General features: G+C 33.5%; 1 non-coding gene across 1 annotated transcript; it reads left to right on the top strand.

The window, feature by feature from the left end:
* The first annotated feature begins 580 nt into the window (after positions 1-580).
* Positions 581-687, top strand: LOC135221594 (U6 spliceosomal RNA). The gene has a single exon (XR_010316041.1). It is a non-coding gene; the product is annotated as a U6 spliceosomal RNA (small nuclear RNA).
* Positions 688-15,000: the final 14,313 nt, after the last annotated feature.

Raw genomic sequence — 15,000 nt, 5'->3', positions numbered from 1 at the left:
TTGATTCATAGTGCATCTGCTTTGAGGCTTTCCTCCTGTTACACCTCATAAGTCCCAGTACTTAGCCTTTGGCTTAAATTCTATACTCAATTCAATTCAATTCACCAGATCTATGGATATTGCGTTTATGCGTATGATAAAGAAATTATGAAAAAATGTGTCTGGTGGCAGGTCTCGGAAATCAGTGCTTAGATAACCTTTTAAATGACTGTGATTAAATACAATAACTATTTACTTGGGCAGCAAATCATATTTATAACTAAAACTGCTCGATCCCAGTGAACTTGCGTTATTTATTCGGGGATATAACAGCAGTATATTAATCCGGAAAATACCGACGTTTCCATAATCATTAAAAAAGATAATAATAATAATAATAATAATAATAATAATAATAATAATAATAATAATAATAATAATAATAATAATAATAATAATAATAATAATAATAATAATGGGTTTTATCATCTAGTTTAATCATCGCTTTCCTTCATTATTTGTAATCAAATTAGTAATTGTACACTGTAATTTCTGTTTATCAAAAGATTAAGAAGATATGTTGCGATAAATTATTATTATTGTACTTGCTTCGGCAGTACATATACTAAAATTGGAACGATACAGAGAAGATTAGTATATGTACTGGCGAAGCAAGTACAATAATAATAATTTATTTGCAACATATCTTCTTAATCTTTTGATAAACAGAAATTACAGTGTACAATTACTAATTTGATTACAAATAATGAAGGAAAGCGATGATTAAACTAGATGATCCCAAACCCATTCTTATAGTAATTATTATTATATATTATTATGATTATTAGTAGTATTATTATATATTATTATATACCTAAGCATAAGGTAAAACACTTCTGAATCAGGTAAAATGGTCATTAAGTTGCCCAGTATATTTCTAGAGATTAGAAAACGTACGAAGTGTGAAAGGTTAAGATATTTCCTCTACGAGACAGAATCAACGCAATTATTATAATCAAGAACTACGATGCCACAGCGTTCAGCACCAGAGATCTTAATCTACATCGACCCCAAAATTGCTAATACAAACGTTAGGCCTACAGTTAAAGCTGTTTTGATGTCCTTTCAGTTGAAAATCTAAGGCTGGTTGCTCATTTAGTTAAATCTGTCGAGGTTTTTACAGATGATGTTAGTTCTATCATTAGCTAGAAATACCATAACCTTTAGAAATGACGACTAATAATTTTCTGGTTACCACAAGTGAGCCGGCGCATGTAGCTATTTAACATATACACATGTGTGCAAAACATTATCCCTTCCACTTGTACGAAGCACAACGCGAATGATGTTGATAACGGGACAAAGATAATTATGCATTGTAACGAAACGAAACCAAATAGTAATTGAAAAATGGACAATAAATGATAAATGAAGCATAAACACAGAAATGCTGCACTTACAATGCAGTGCAATTAAGGAAATATGTCTAGTTTGCACTTATAGTTGGTGGATAATATTTCTGTTTTAGTTACATCTCGTTCGGCTGAAAGGTAACGGAGAAGGCTTCCTCTTTTGGACGGTCGTGGCCTCTGCAAAATTAAATGTTGGGCGCGAAAGGTTACCTGTATTATTTGTGTAATGTAATATATAAAAGTTTTATAGGTATAACATAGAAATTATTATTATTATTATTATTATTATTATTATTATTATTATTATTATTATTATTATTATTATTATTATTATTATTCGACTATGAATACAGGTATTATTATTATTATTATTATTATTATTATTATTATTATTATTATTATTATTATTATTCGACTATGACTACAGATATTATTATTATTATTATTATTATTTTATTATTATTATACTTATTTAATATATTATTATTATTATTTATATTATTATTATTATTATTATTATTAGTGGACTAAGTCTGAAGATACTGTTGTTATTATTATTATTATCATCGTCGCCCCTTGTCTTTCCTCTGTAATCTAATCTTAAAGAAGAAAGGTAGAGTAGGTCCTCTAGATATCAGTGATTACTGTTCTTGAGATTATTACACCTTACATACTACTTAGCTTAACTGAAATGAAATAGGACAGAATAAAACCAGTGACAAGAGTTTAATGAAAGTGGGCTGATACATTTGCTATTTTAAGCAGCCCAGAAAGTCCTTATTTATATACCAGGAGCATTAGGCCATTTATGAGGAAAAAATGATTGAATGGTCGTTTTCTATAACGTGCTAATTGTTGAATACAGTTTCAAATGATAATGGAAAGTTATTTTTTCCTCGGTAAGCTCCGTTATTTGAGTTTCTTCTTTTGCAAGTATTTTGCATATCAATTTACTAATAGTCAGTGGGTAATCAATAAATTTCGAACGCTAAATAATTTATCAATGATGTTTGATTCACACAGACACAGACACACACAGACGCGCACACTCACCACACACACACACACACACACACACACATATATATATATATATATATATATATATATATATACTACACACACACACACACACACACCACATACACACATATATATTAATTATATATTATAGATATATACTAGATATATATATATATAGAGGTATATATATACTGATGCACATACACAGCTGATAACAGTTTTCTACCAAGTCCAACAGTAACCAATCCAGTGTGCTCAGTATTACATCCGTCTGTGATGATTAGGATATTTCCCAGTAAATCAGTTCCGTAAATTTAGAAACATTTCAATAATGAATTCGGTACTGTACTGAATAAATCGCAAATAATGTCGTGCTTTGTCAATATACTTTGTCATTATTGTCTGTCTTCCTGGTTCTGTGGTTTCATGGATACGTGCGCGCAACGAATAACAATAATGGTGAAAAATGCGTAAATGCCATAGGTTGACATCCGATTCAACAACGATACTCTCTGATCGAAACCGATTTTCTCTAGTCAAAACTGACACCTAAGTTAATTATATCCTGTTAGATATAACGTTACTTAGTTCGTAAACATGCGCTGAATTATATGAGTAACGTTACGTCCAGTTTGGCCTCAGGAAATCAGAGAAGTGAGACATTCCTGGTCACGTCTGTGGAATACCATCACTGTGCGATACCGTTCTTGTTCGGCGCCCTTACTGTGCACTGCTCTTGACGTTCACAGTGTCAGGGGTACCCCGCTGCGAGGTCATGCGAGCCCTGGGTATGAACGAATATATTTCGAGTACTTCCTGAAAGGAGCCAGTGTTTGGCTGCTCTGTCAGCAGGAATCCACAGTTATTAGATAATATAGTCATTTGCTTTTGTGGATGATCAAATAAACTGCATATTTCTCTTACTAGTTATTTAGAGACCGGAATATGATATTCTGTCGCCAGACTGTTTACACTGATGTCAGTCTATGATCATTTACGAAATAATTGGATTTTTGTGAAACGTTGCTGAAATAGTTTTTATTTCCTTTTAGTGTTTCATAAATTAGATGGCCTTCATATAGGTTTTGCTATTCGAAACTATATTCGTTTAAACATTTCTATCATTACCAATATCGGAGTAGAAAGAAGCAAAACTTGCAAAATATCCGATTAAGTGAAATGAAAGAGGGTCCTTTGCAAGCCATATCTTGCCTCATTGAATCACAGAATGGGAATGAAGACATTACAAATGGCTTTTAGGTTGTTGTTAAGATTTCCGTTTCTCTAATCATCAACCAAGAGAGAGAGAGAGAGAGAGAGAGAGAGAGAGAGAGAACCTAATCATGCAATTCATATATTTTTCTCTTTGCTCATGCGTTCACACATACATAAATACATACTTTTATTTACACATACATACATATATATTTAAAAAGGAGTACTATTCCACATCAGGGAGAGTGTTAACGGCAACAAAACGGATCCAAATCGATAAGAAGATGCGACTACCTACTAGAATGCGGATGGAAGAATTATGATCACGGGGTCTCCAGGGGATTGGGGAAGGAGAGGGTGGGGGAGGGGGAGAGCAAGGAGTTTTGGGGGAGATGGATAGAGGGAGAGTGGGTGTCTCCCCACTGCGGAAGTAACTGGATGTGAGCAGCAGCAGCAGTCACGGATCATGACGTCACAAAGTCACCGGGTCACATCTCATGGCCGGGCTGTGTGCGTGTGTGTGTGTATGTATGTGTTTGTATGTGTACAGTCTTGATGTAGAAGGGGTTTTCATTCGTATGTCAGCAACTGATACTGTGTTACACGTATTGTATTTTTAAAATCTTTTGTTATCAATTTTTACAAATTCTGGTATATGTAAACTAAGAATTCAGTCTAGGCCAGGTCCGCGAATGCTGTCTCCACCATGAGAACATATAAGGTTGTATATTGAAACTCTACAATATCTTCACGAAGACAAACACGATACATGTAAAGAAATGTTTAAATAAGCAAAACCACATAATCTTTTGAGAAGGGTACTGTAGGAAAACCGCACCAGACCCTTCAAGTGAAGCAACTGAATAAGATGCCAATGGGAACCGTCAGTCTCAGTAGCTTCCCTCACACCAGAGGCATTTCCTCTCTCGGACTCTGAAATGCTGATTTTGAAATAGTTTCGTTTATTGCACAGTTTGCATAGGCAATATTGATTATGAATAGGTCGAATTATAAAATATTTCATAAAGAATAATAATAAATAAAATAATAATTAAAATAAATAATAATAATAATAATAATAATAATAATAATAATAATAATTGGGAAAAACTGTCTATCGCGAGAGTATATATAATGTTCTAAGAGGTCCACAGTAATAAAAAATGTTGCGAGTTTGTGTATGATTTAAAAACCCTTTACATAGCTTTCGAACCCTTCCCTGGGTTCATCTTCAGTCGGAAAAAAAAAAGATGAACCCAGGGAAGCGTTCGAAAGGCTATGTAAAGTGTTATACACGAACTCGCAACATTTTTTATTATTGTGGACCTCTTAGAAAATAATAATAATAAAAATGACGTATCCAGCCTTCCGCATCACCCAAGAGGAAGACTGCATTCGTCAAAGATAGAGCACAAATTACAAAGGATTACATAACGGAATTATAACATGTGGAAAAAGAAAAGAGCATGTTACTGTCATCCTTGTTATCGTTTTGTGCGTGCGTGCGCGCGCGCGTACAGAATTTCCTTAAACCAAAAAGTAGTAATTAAAGTGGCAATTAACTGTTCACATGGAGTGGTGCTCCGGAGGGCGTCAATCTGAGTGTATGCAACTTCATAACGGGGATGGGCGGGGGAGGGGGAAGAGGGTGGGTTTGGGGGGGGAGGAGTGGACAACCGTTACTTAGCTGTGTTGTAATGTCCTGAGAGGCGCTTCACCCCCTTCGTTCTTTCTCCTGTTCTCTCAACTGAGATTTTGTGGGTCATTCAGGTAAAGGTGAGCGAGAGTCTCGCATCGAGAAGAAGAACCAGGAAGGACGATGAAAGGGAACGACCCATAGATAGTACATGTTAACTAGAAGAGAGGTGACGCCAGAGGGGGCGTCTTCCATCTTGGAAGAGGCCGATATTTATGCAAGTTCTGCGATTGAGAGTAGTTTTCATGCGCGCAACTCCCTGTACAGTAATTTATACACGATGAAATTTATGAATGTAAGGCAGTGATTCCCGACCTTTATACCTCACGGAACCCCTGATGAAACAATATATAATATATATATAGTATATATATATATATATATATATATTACATAAATTATCTATATATATATATATTATAATTATATATTTATATATTAAAATAATATATATATATATGACTTAATATCTATTACTACTATTCTAGCTGTGTAAATTCAGTCAGGGTCATTTGCAATAGATATTTATTTCAAGACTTCTTGTGGAACCCTGATTACGGAATGAGGAACCCGAGGGTTCCGCGGAACCCTGGTTTGTAAGACATCTTGTGTTTCCAAGTCAATTTAACTTACAAAAATATCGCGTCACATCATGTTGTAAAGACCAGTTACTCTCAAATACTGAGTGGCAAAATCGGCTAGATATAAGAGCATCTCTTATTGAGAACATTCTTATAAATAGAATATCTCCCTTCCGTTTTGAAGGAAAGTAAGATCTTTGTGAAACCTGTGGCCATAGGCCAAGCAAATATTCACCTCAAATAAAAAGTCGACCTTTCGTCCCATGACGTAACGAATTCCAGGGAGTCACCAAAAACGGGCAAGGTTCAGACTCTCGTGCATTGCGCTCGCCATTGCTCCTATCTCATTTTTGTGGTCCTACGTTAGCAATTAATTGGAACCTCTGGTTAGTCTTCATGCAAAAGAATGATTTCCATCCAATTTTTCTTCTTCCAATCACATCTGCTCCTCAGTCCCTCTTAGTTGACGTTACTTCAGTGTTTCCCCTTTTACATTTATTTTATTAATCTCAGAAACTTTTCTCATTTTATATAGTTTCATTTTATTTTCTTTCCCCTTATCCTTCTAAGTTTTTTTGTTTTCTGTCCACTTATTCACTTCGTCTCTATATATCGATTTTCTGTCAGATCAAATTCGATATCTTCAAGAAAACTACGGGTAAAATAATAAGAATAAGCTAAGGCCTTCAGAATGTCATTACGAAGCCGTAATCTCTCTCTCTCTCTCTCTCTCTCTCTCCATCCGGTTGTCATCTGGTCATCCGGAATATTTACTTCAGTGAATAGGATGAGGGTTTCCTGCCCGACATCTTTTTCATTTTTTTCATCTTTTTTGTCAAGAGAACAAACTCATCGTTCTGTTGGTACACCATTTTGCCCTGAGGCAGTTTTGTCTCTCTTGATCTCTAGTTTGACTAAATTTGAAATGATCTGTAGGTAGGTTTCCTGTGAAACCTTCTGGCTCTGTTCGCACATAGTCTGTATTCAAAATTCTTAACAATACACAAACACACACATACCGGTGTTTCGAAATTAGAGGCCCCACCCTCCACAGAACAAATGGAAAGTTATGAAGGTTTCTTCTATAGCCTATCTCCAAGTACATTATCTTAAGTTTCTATTAAGCTTTTTTTCATTTTATATTTCTTGTATTTTCAGACTGAGTGACGGAGTTAGATACAGCCATGGCTCAGAAGAAATCAGATGGATTGACCGAATCCGGGCAATAACCTTCAGAGAGGCCAGGGATGCTGGCGCATCCTTCATTTCACGTTCCTGTATAGCTAAATACATTTAAAGAGATGAATCCTTGATTAAAAGAAACTGGAACAAAAATCCATATGACTGTCATCGCGAAAAGAGTGAGAATCTTAGAAGACCTGACGTCCTTTCTCAGGAGTCAAAAGACATCATAGCTGAGGCAGTGGGTAGACCAAGAAAGTCTTTACGTAAATTGGCGCTTGAACTAGAAGCAAAAAGGGGAAAGAAGAGATGTTATAGTGCTCTATATCGTGAGTTGAAAAAAAACTGGTATCAAGCCACTTCATGATATCAGCAAGACCAACATCACTCAGCAACAGAGAGAAGACTGTGCAAGACTTTATGGCTCATTTCTTAAAGATTGGGATGAAGCTGACTTTCTCCGTGTTGCCGCACAAATGAATTCTTCAGTTACACAGTCAGGGAACCAAATCATAAAAATGAAATCATTTGGGCTGCAAAGTTGGATGATATCAGCGTATCATCCAAAGATCCTGAAAATATGTTATCTGTTGAAGAAGTCACATTTTTGCATGATAAGGCACCATGTTTCAAGGCTCTTCAGACACAGGAGCTGCTTCGAAACTGGTATCGATTTCTTCTTGTCAAGTGAACTTCCAGGTAGCTCCCCTGACCTTAGTGTATGTGAAAACATTGGTAGTATCTTAAAGGATCGTGTTGAAGCTCGCGCAGTGAACTATGATGGTATACCAAACCTCGACGACCTGCGAAGAGAGGTGGCCGAAGTGCTTAGGGAAACGGAGTTTGAGTCTGAGCTTTTTTGCGATTTGCTGGAATCATACCCCTCAAGAATGCAGGCTATGGTACAGGCAGGTGGAGGCCACGCAAAATATTAAATACTCAGAGAGAAACTTAAATAAATACCTGTTCTGAATTATTTTTGTTTTTGTCCATATCAATTTTAGTTTAAGCTGCAGAGGGGGCTCTAATTTCGAAACACCCTGTATATATATATATATATATATATATATATATTATATATATATATATATATATATATATATATATATATATATATATATACATATATATATAAAACGTATATGTGTGTGTGTAAGAGAGAGAGAGAGAGAGAATATTAATATAGATATATATATATATATATATATATATATATATATATATGAGTATGTATATGTATATATGTAATACATATGTATGTATGTATATAGATCATAGCTTCTTGAGTTGCCCACTGAATTTACATCCTTTTATCACAGTTGTTATATGTTCATGATTATCAAAATAGTTTTAATTCCCAATCTACGTTCGTGGTAAATCCATCCATACAGATGGGAATTGCTTAACTGTATTTTTATTTTATAAAGTTGAACGCTTTACTTACTGTTCACTATGAACCACTTACACAGAAAGCCATCTCTCTCTCTCTCTCTCTCTCTCTCTCTCTCTCTCTCTCTCTCTCTCTCTCTCTCTCTCTCTCTCTCTCTCTGTTTTAGTTCATCTTAAATAATCACTCTTAGAATAAGCAGATATTCAAAATTTTCTCTCTGCATCTTTTTAAGATCCACGTGAACGACCCTCGTTAGAATAACAAAAGAATGTATGAAACTCTCTCTCTCTCTCTCTCTCTCTCTCTCTCTCTCTCTCTCACTCACAATTTACATTTTACTCATGTATCCACTCGTCGAAAACAACAGAAAAATTAAATGATTTTGAAACTGCATCGTATATATGTATCAAATACATTATGCACATTAATGGCTTAGTTCATTGCTTCCTGAATGTTAATAAATGTAGGTAAAAAATTAGGTCAAGGTAAAACTGATCCCGTTCTTGGTTGCATTTCAAAAATGAAACAATTACCGGTGTAGTAAATGATGTTAATTAATTCTACACACATTTACATATTGCGTTCCCACATGGTAAAAAAATATCGGTAATATGCTTGGTTGAGCAATGACTTGGGTAATTATCAATAAATTATATATTTTTGTTTTGACATTATACAATTTTTATTTTGCTTTTTCGAACATTTGTGTATAAATGAGTAAATCAGCTTTAAAAGGACATCAACATGGCTGTCCTAGTGAAGACCATCATAGAATAATAGTGACAGCGAATTATAAAGAAATGATCTTCTTATATTCCAGTTGATAACAGATAGTGTTATTTGCATTAAACTCTCCATCGATGGAAAGGTTATCTATCTTAGTTTTCGCTTACAAAGGGAGTAAGCCACCAAATTACTTTGTTGTTGGGCGGGAGGGCGGTAGGAAGTTCTATGGAAGAGCCTAAAAAGGTCTGAAAAAGGAATTTCGGGCTGAGTTAAAGATACAGGAATTTTAGGAGAGGATATTTATGAACTTATTTATTAGAATGAAAATGTAAAGAATAAATAATGTGCATGTTAAACAGTGCAGAAAAATGATTTCTAATGAAATATAGCGTATCTATTTTAATTTTCGTTGGTAAAACAGGGGTCTATTTGGCCATAGATTTTAAAATGCTTTAATTTACGTTAAAAGTTTATAACTTATGTGGGTGGGGGAGGATTCTTGCACACGTCCAGAGTAAGCTGGAGGTCTGATCACGCCTAGTTCATGTTAAATGCTAAATATCTCTAACGATTTATTTCAGGTCATATTTCTCTCGCCAGAGAATTGGAAGTATGCTTGAGATCAATTCAAATCTTCATTTTTACCTTCTTATTCTGTTACTCTGCTTTAAATTTATACAGACTTTTAAAAAAGAAACGCACTCATTACATATACGTATGTATATATACACACATATATATATTTATATATATATATATTATATATATAAATATATATATATATATATATATATATATATATATATATATGTATATATGTATGTATGTATGTATGTATGATATACAGGACAGAGACATATATATATATATATATATATATATATAATAATACATACATATATATATATATTATATATATATATATATATATATATATATATATATATATATATATATATATATATATGTATGTATGTATCAGCGTGAAGGTGGACCATTGGAAACGTAATTCATTTTAATTCTTTATTTCCTACAACGTTTCCAATGGTCCACCTTCACGCTGATGTGTCCTAATGGCCGTCGCCTTCCTCTGTCTCCTGTTATATGAGTATATAATTATATATATATATATATATATATATATAAATATAAATATATATATATATATCTATATATATATATATAGATATGTATGAAATACCAATTATTTTCAACTCAGAGTCGTATAAAAGTAGAGATACAATAATGCAATTCAAATACACAAGATAAAAGGATAAAAATAACAATAGGTTACATCCAAAGAGTTGCTGAAGTAGTGGTATAAATAGTATTCATTATAATAGTGTTGACAATAATGATACTTTCATTATAAACACATAAACACACACACACGCACATATATATATATGTATATATATAATATATATATACATATATATTATTATATATATATATATATTATATATATATATATATATATGTCTCTACTTTTATATGACTCTGAGTTGAAATAATTGGTATTTCATACATATCTATATATATATATATATATAGATATATATATATATATATATATATATATATATATATATATATATACTCATATAACAGGAGACAGAGGAAGGCGACGGCCATTAGGACACATCAGCGTGAAGGTGGACCATTGGAAACGTTGTAGGAAATAAAGAATTAAAATGAATTACGTTTCCAATGGTCTACCTCACGCTGATGTATATATATATATATATATATATATATATATATATATATATATATACTATATATATATATATATATATATATATATATAATCTATATGCGTATACATACATGCATATACTGTGTGTGTGTGCGCACTTACACATACATACTCATAGTTACATACTTTGTATTTTATACAGTAGAGTGGCAGCATCATACGAAACATCTCCTCTTAAGGAATCTATAGCTTCCACGGAAGGTTGACCAAGAGATAAAAAACAACAATAAGCGATGGAAAAGTGCTAATGGAACGCATGCCTTTTTTTCGCCTTCCTTCTCTCTCTCTCTCGCCCCTCTCTCTCTCTCTCTCTCTCTCTCTCTCTCTCCAGTTGTGTTCCTTTTTGTCAGTTCACTGGACTGATTTTTTACTGGGGCGAAAGTGCTCCTTTGGAGTCTGTCGAAGAAATGCTTCTTCCGGGAGGTCTGAGGTTATAGAAGTTCCATTTTTTCACCTTGTATATAGAAAGTATCCTGGCGAGAGTTCGGAGTTGATTCCTGCAGTTCTATCAAGTTTCATATCCTTATTTTAGTTCTTCTGTTAGTTCTTTCTTGTCGTTTATCCTCTTATTTGTTTATTCATAATTTTCACTCGATTTTAGTTCGAGTTTTGTTGACTTTGGTTCCTAGTTAACTTGTTCTGGTGTTTCTTTGATTTTTCTAATCACCTCACTCTTCCGTTGCTTATATCTTATTTCATTTCTTTCACATGGTTCCATTCATGATTATCCCTATTTCCTATCGTTTTTCTCTCCTTTTTTAATTGTTGAATGATTCCTTTCTGATTTCCTGCTTTCTATCTCAGTTTAATGAATCCTCTATTAACCTTATGTGATCTTCCATACCTTTCTTATAGCTCCTTTCTCTTGGTCAGCTCATATTTTCCTGTGTATCAAATTTATTCTATTTAGAAATTCTATGATCTCCCTCCATTTTCTCAGTTTATCTAAACTTTTACTCCGTCTTTATCGTCAGAGTGTATTTCTGTAGGTTTTATCTTTCCTTGGTTTTTGTTTAGCCTTCCTGGACTTTCTCTTTGTTGAGCGGAGTCTTATCTTTATCATTTGTAGTATTCTCTATTTTTTCATATGAATCAATCTCTTTCTATTACCGGAGTCCCGGTCTATTGGTAAGCGTCCTGAATACTGTCTTTTATTTCGCAGTCTTTTATTTTATTGCGCAAGCTTTTATTTGTTTGTTTATTTATTTATTTATTTTTTCCTTATTCATGTCTAATTTTCATTCCTTTCGCGGCTTCGTCTGTATTTAGCTGTCTTCCTCTTTAATATTTTATCGAAAGTTATTCATCCATATTTTTCTGCATCTTTCTTTAAATACAAGAATTCTTAGCCTTTTCGTAGATATTTCCGACTTTTTTTTATCTTTTATTAGAGAAAATTTACAATATTTTATCATTTTAACAGAATTACATTCAGAATTTTCTCCGATGAGAGTATTATTGTCTTTCTTGTAGCAAAACATAACCAGCTTAGATTCTACACATCTTTTGTTTTTTTTAATTTTAATTATTACATACTTGAATTTACTATGTATATACATACTCGTACATATACCCATACCTATACATTGCATATACATACTCATTTCACCTTCCTGTATATCTGTATGTACTAAAATTCCAAGTAACTACGTGTAAAACGAGAATAAATGTTTTAAATGACTTACCCAATACATACCTAGATCTTTATATACTTTCTCTTATTAAAACAATCAAGTGTGGCATTTAACAAAAACCCAGATTTGTAGCTATACCAGATACCAGATATAAAATCTGCTAATAATACATTTGCAGCGCTCCTATCTTTCAAACTATTTGTTTCAAAATCAAATTTAAGTACTTAAAGAAAATTCTTAGTTCTGACTTTACATAAAGCTTTAAATACTTTTTAAAACCATTCTATTGATTTTTTATTCATTCTACGAAAATAAAATAAATGCAACATAGTTTCATTTTCCCCACAAGTACTACATACATCATCTTGTACGATATGTAATCTGTTCCGAGTTGGCAATACTTCATGTATATATTCATACAATACTTCTCGGACATGAAGCTCTATAAATTTGCTATTTACATTTACCTATATATCCTTCCTGTTAAACATAGGGTAGTTATTTTGAACATTTGGCTTATAGTTATCTACCATTAAATATCTATATACATTGCTACTTTTACAATGCGGATACACATCCATCTTGATGACTATTCTTAGTGTTAATTATTTCTTCATAATAGGGAGTGGTTATTACCCCACCATCTTTAGTTCCATTATCACTTAATAAGTAGCTTCCTTTCATTTTACAGCAATACATCACTAGCTCATACCCAAACTCTTTTAAAAAGTACAAAACTTTATAGCTAATTTTTATTACTCCGCACCCTCCTTCTAATCTTGGCAAACATGTTGTTTTCCTGCTAATTGGTAAGTAATTACTTTTGCATAAATACTTGAAAATACATTTTTCAATCTGCTTCTCAAAATGTTTTGCGATCGGTATCACATGGGCTATATACCAACATTTTGATAAAATCTTCATGTGGATGACCAGAGCTTTTGGAAATATAGTTAACTTCCTATTATGTGAAAGGAGGACCAATTTCACTACATTTTCTCTAATTTTGATCCAAAATTCCTCTCTTGTTTTACAGAAATCATTAAAATAAGTTATACCTAAAATTTTACAGCTATCGGTTTGTATGTTCAGATTTTGTACTGTTCATAAGGTTCTGTTTTTCCATTTCCCGAACCCAAATGTGCTACTTTCAGCTAAGTTAAGAGAAGCCCCAGTAGCATACTACATAATACTGATATTTTCGAATTCAGGGTTTATTTCAAAGCTTTCAAAATATAACTCATAGCTTTGATTTTATTTGCCGACTATAATAATGATTATTTTATATTTACTTCCCAAATTTCGAAATTTTTCCTCTAATTTTTCAATTTTTCAGTTTTTCCTTCCACATTTCTTCCTAGATCTTATAAGAAGATTACTATTCTAATCCTCTGGGTTTTTGAAAAATGACTTTTTGCCTTAATTTTTACCTGATTTTTCCTTTTCCATCTCTTGTGATATTTTGGTGTTGCAAGATTTCTTTCCTTTTCATATTACTAATGATTTCAGGGCTTTAAGGTTCGTCCTTCAGTCTTTCAGATTTAATCCTTGTTCTATTTATTATTTTCTGATTTTATTACATTTCCCTATAGATATCCATCTTCCCTCATTCTCAAAGCAAACTTTTGAATTTCATCCTAATCATCTGGGACTTTTCTTCAGTTCTCAAGATTTCTCCTCTGCTGTCTGGGACCTACAAACACTCCTCCTCCTCCTCCTCGTCTGCGCACCCCCTCTCCTCCTACTCCCGAGTTCCCCACTCCTCCCCATCCTGGCCCTTCCACCAGACCGTTAGGGTCGTTAGAAGAAGTCCCGGACCTTTGTTAATTCCCCCGAAATCTCAAAACCGGAGGGATAACATCGTCCGGCCGCGACATTCGTCTTTCCTCTGCGGTTTTAATGGACAGGATCACCAAGGGCCAGCGTCTCCTCACGTGACGCCGAGATCACCGCTAGGATCTCCTCGGGACTGGTGAATAGGATGGAGTAGGATGGCTTGAGGAAAAGGAATATTTGGAAGGAAGAACAACGTCTGGAAAATACGAAGAAAAAAGCTGAGTGTGAATATGGACGTTCATTTTCCAACAGAAAGAAGAAGTCGGGAGAAATGCGCAAGTACAGAAAGGAGAAAGATACGGTACTCCATAACACGCAAACCTACCCATCCACTCACCCAAACACGCACTTACTAACACACACCACACACACACACACACACACACACATATATATATATATATATATATATATATATAATATATATATATATATATATTATATATCATTATTTTGTCGCTGTGCCACTTTGTGATTTTCCTCATGCCGGAAGTCTTCACTCCCTTTTGCAAAACTGTTGAATGGCCTTCCTGGGATTGTTCGGCAGTGAACTTAATCTTGTTTTGT

The sequence above is a fragment of the Macrobrachium nipponense genome, chromosome 2 (assembly GCF_015104395.2).
Source record: "Macrobrachium nipponense isolate FS-2020 chromosome 2, ASM1510439v2, whole genome shotgun sequence".
Classification (NCBI taxonomy): domain Eukaryota; kingdom Metazoa; phylum Arthropoda; class Malacostraca; order Decapoda; family Palaemonidae; genus Macrobrachium; species Macrobrachium nipponense.
Note: the sequence above shows the minus strand (reverse complement) of the source record. Positions and strands in the feature narration are given on the sequence as shown.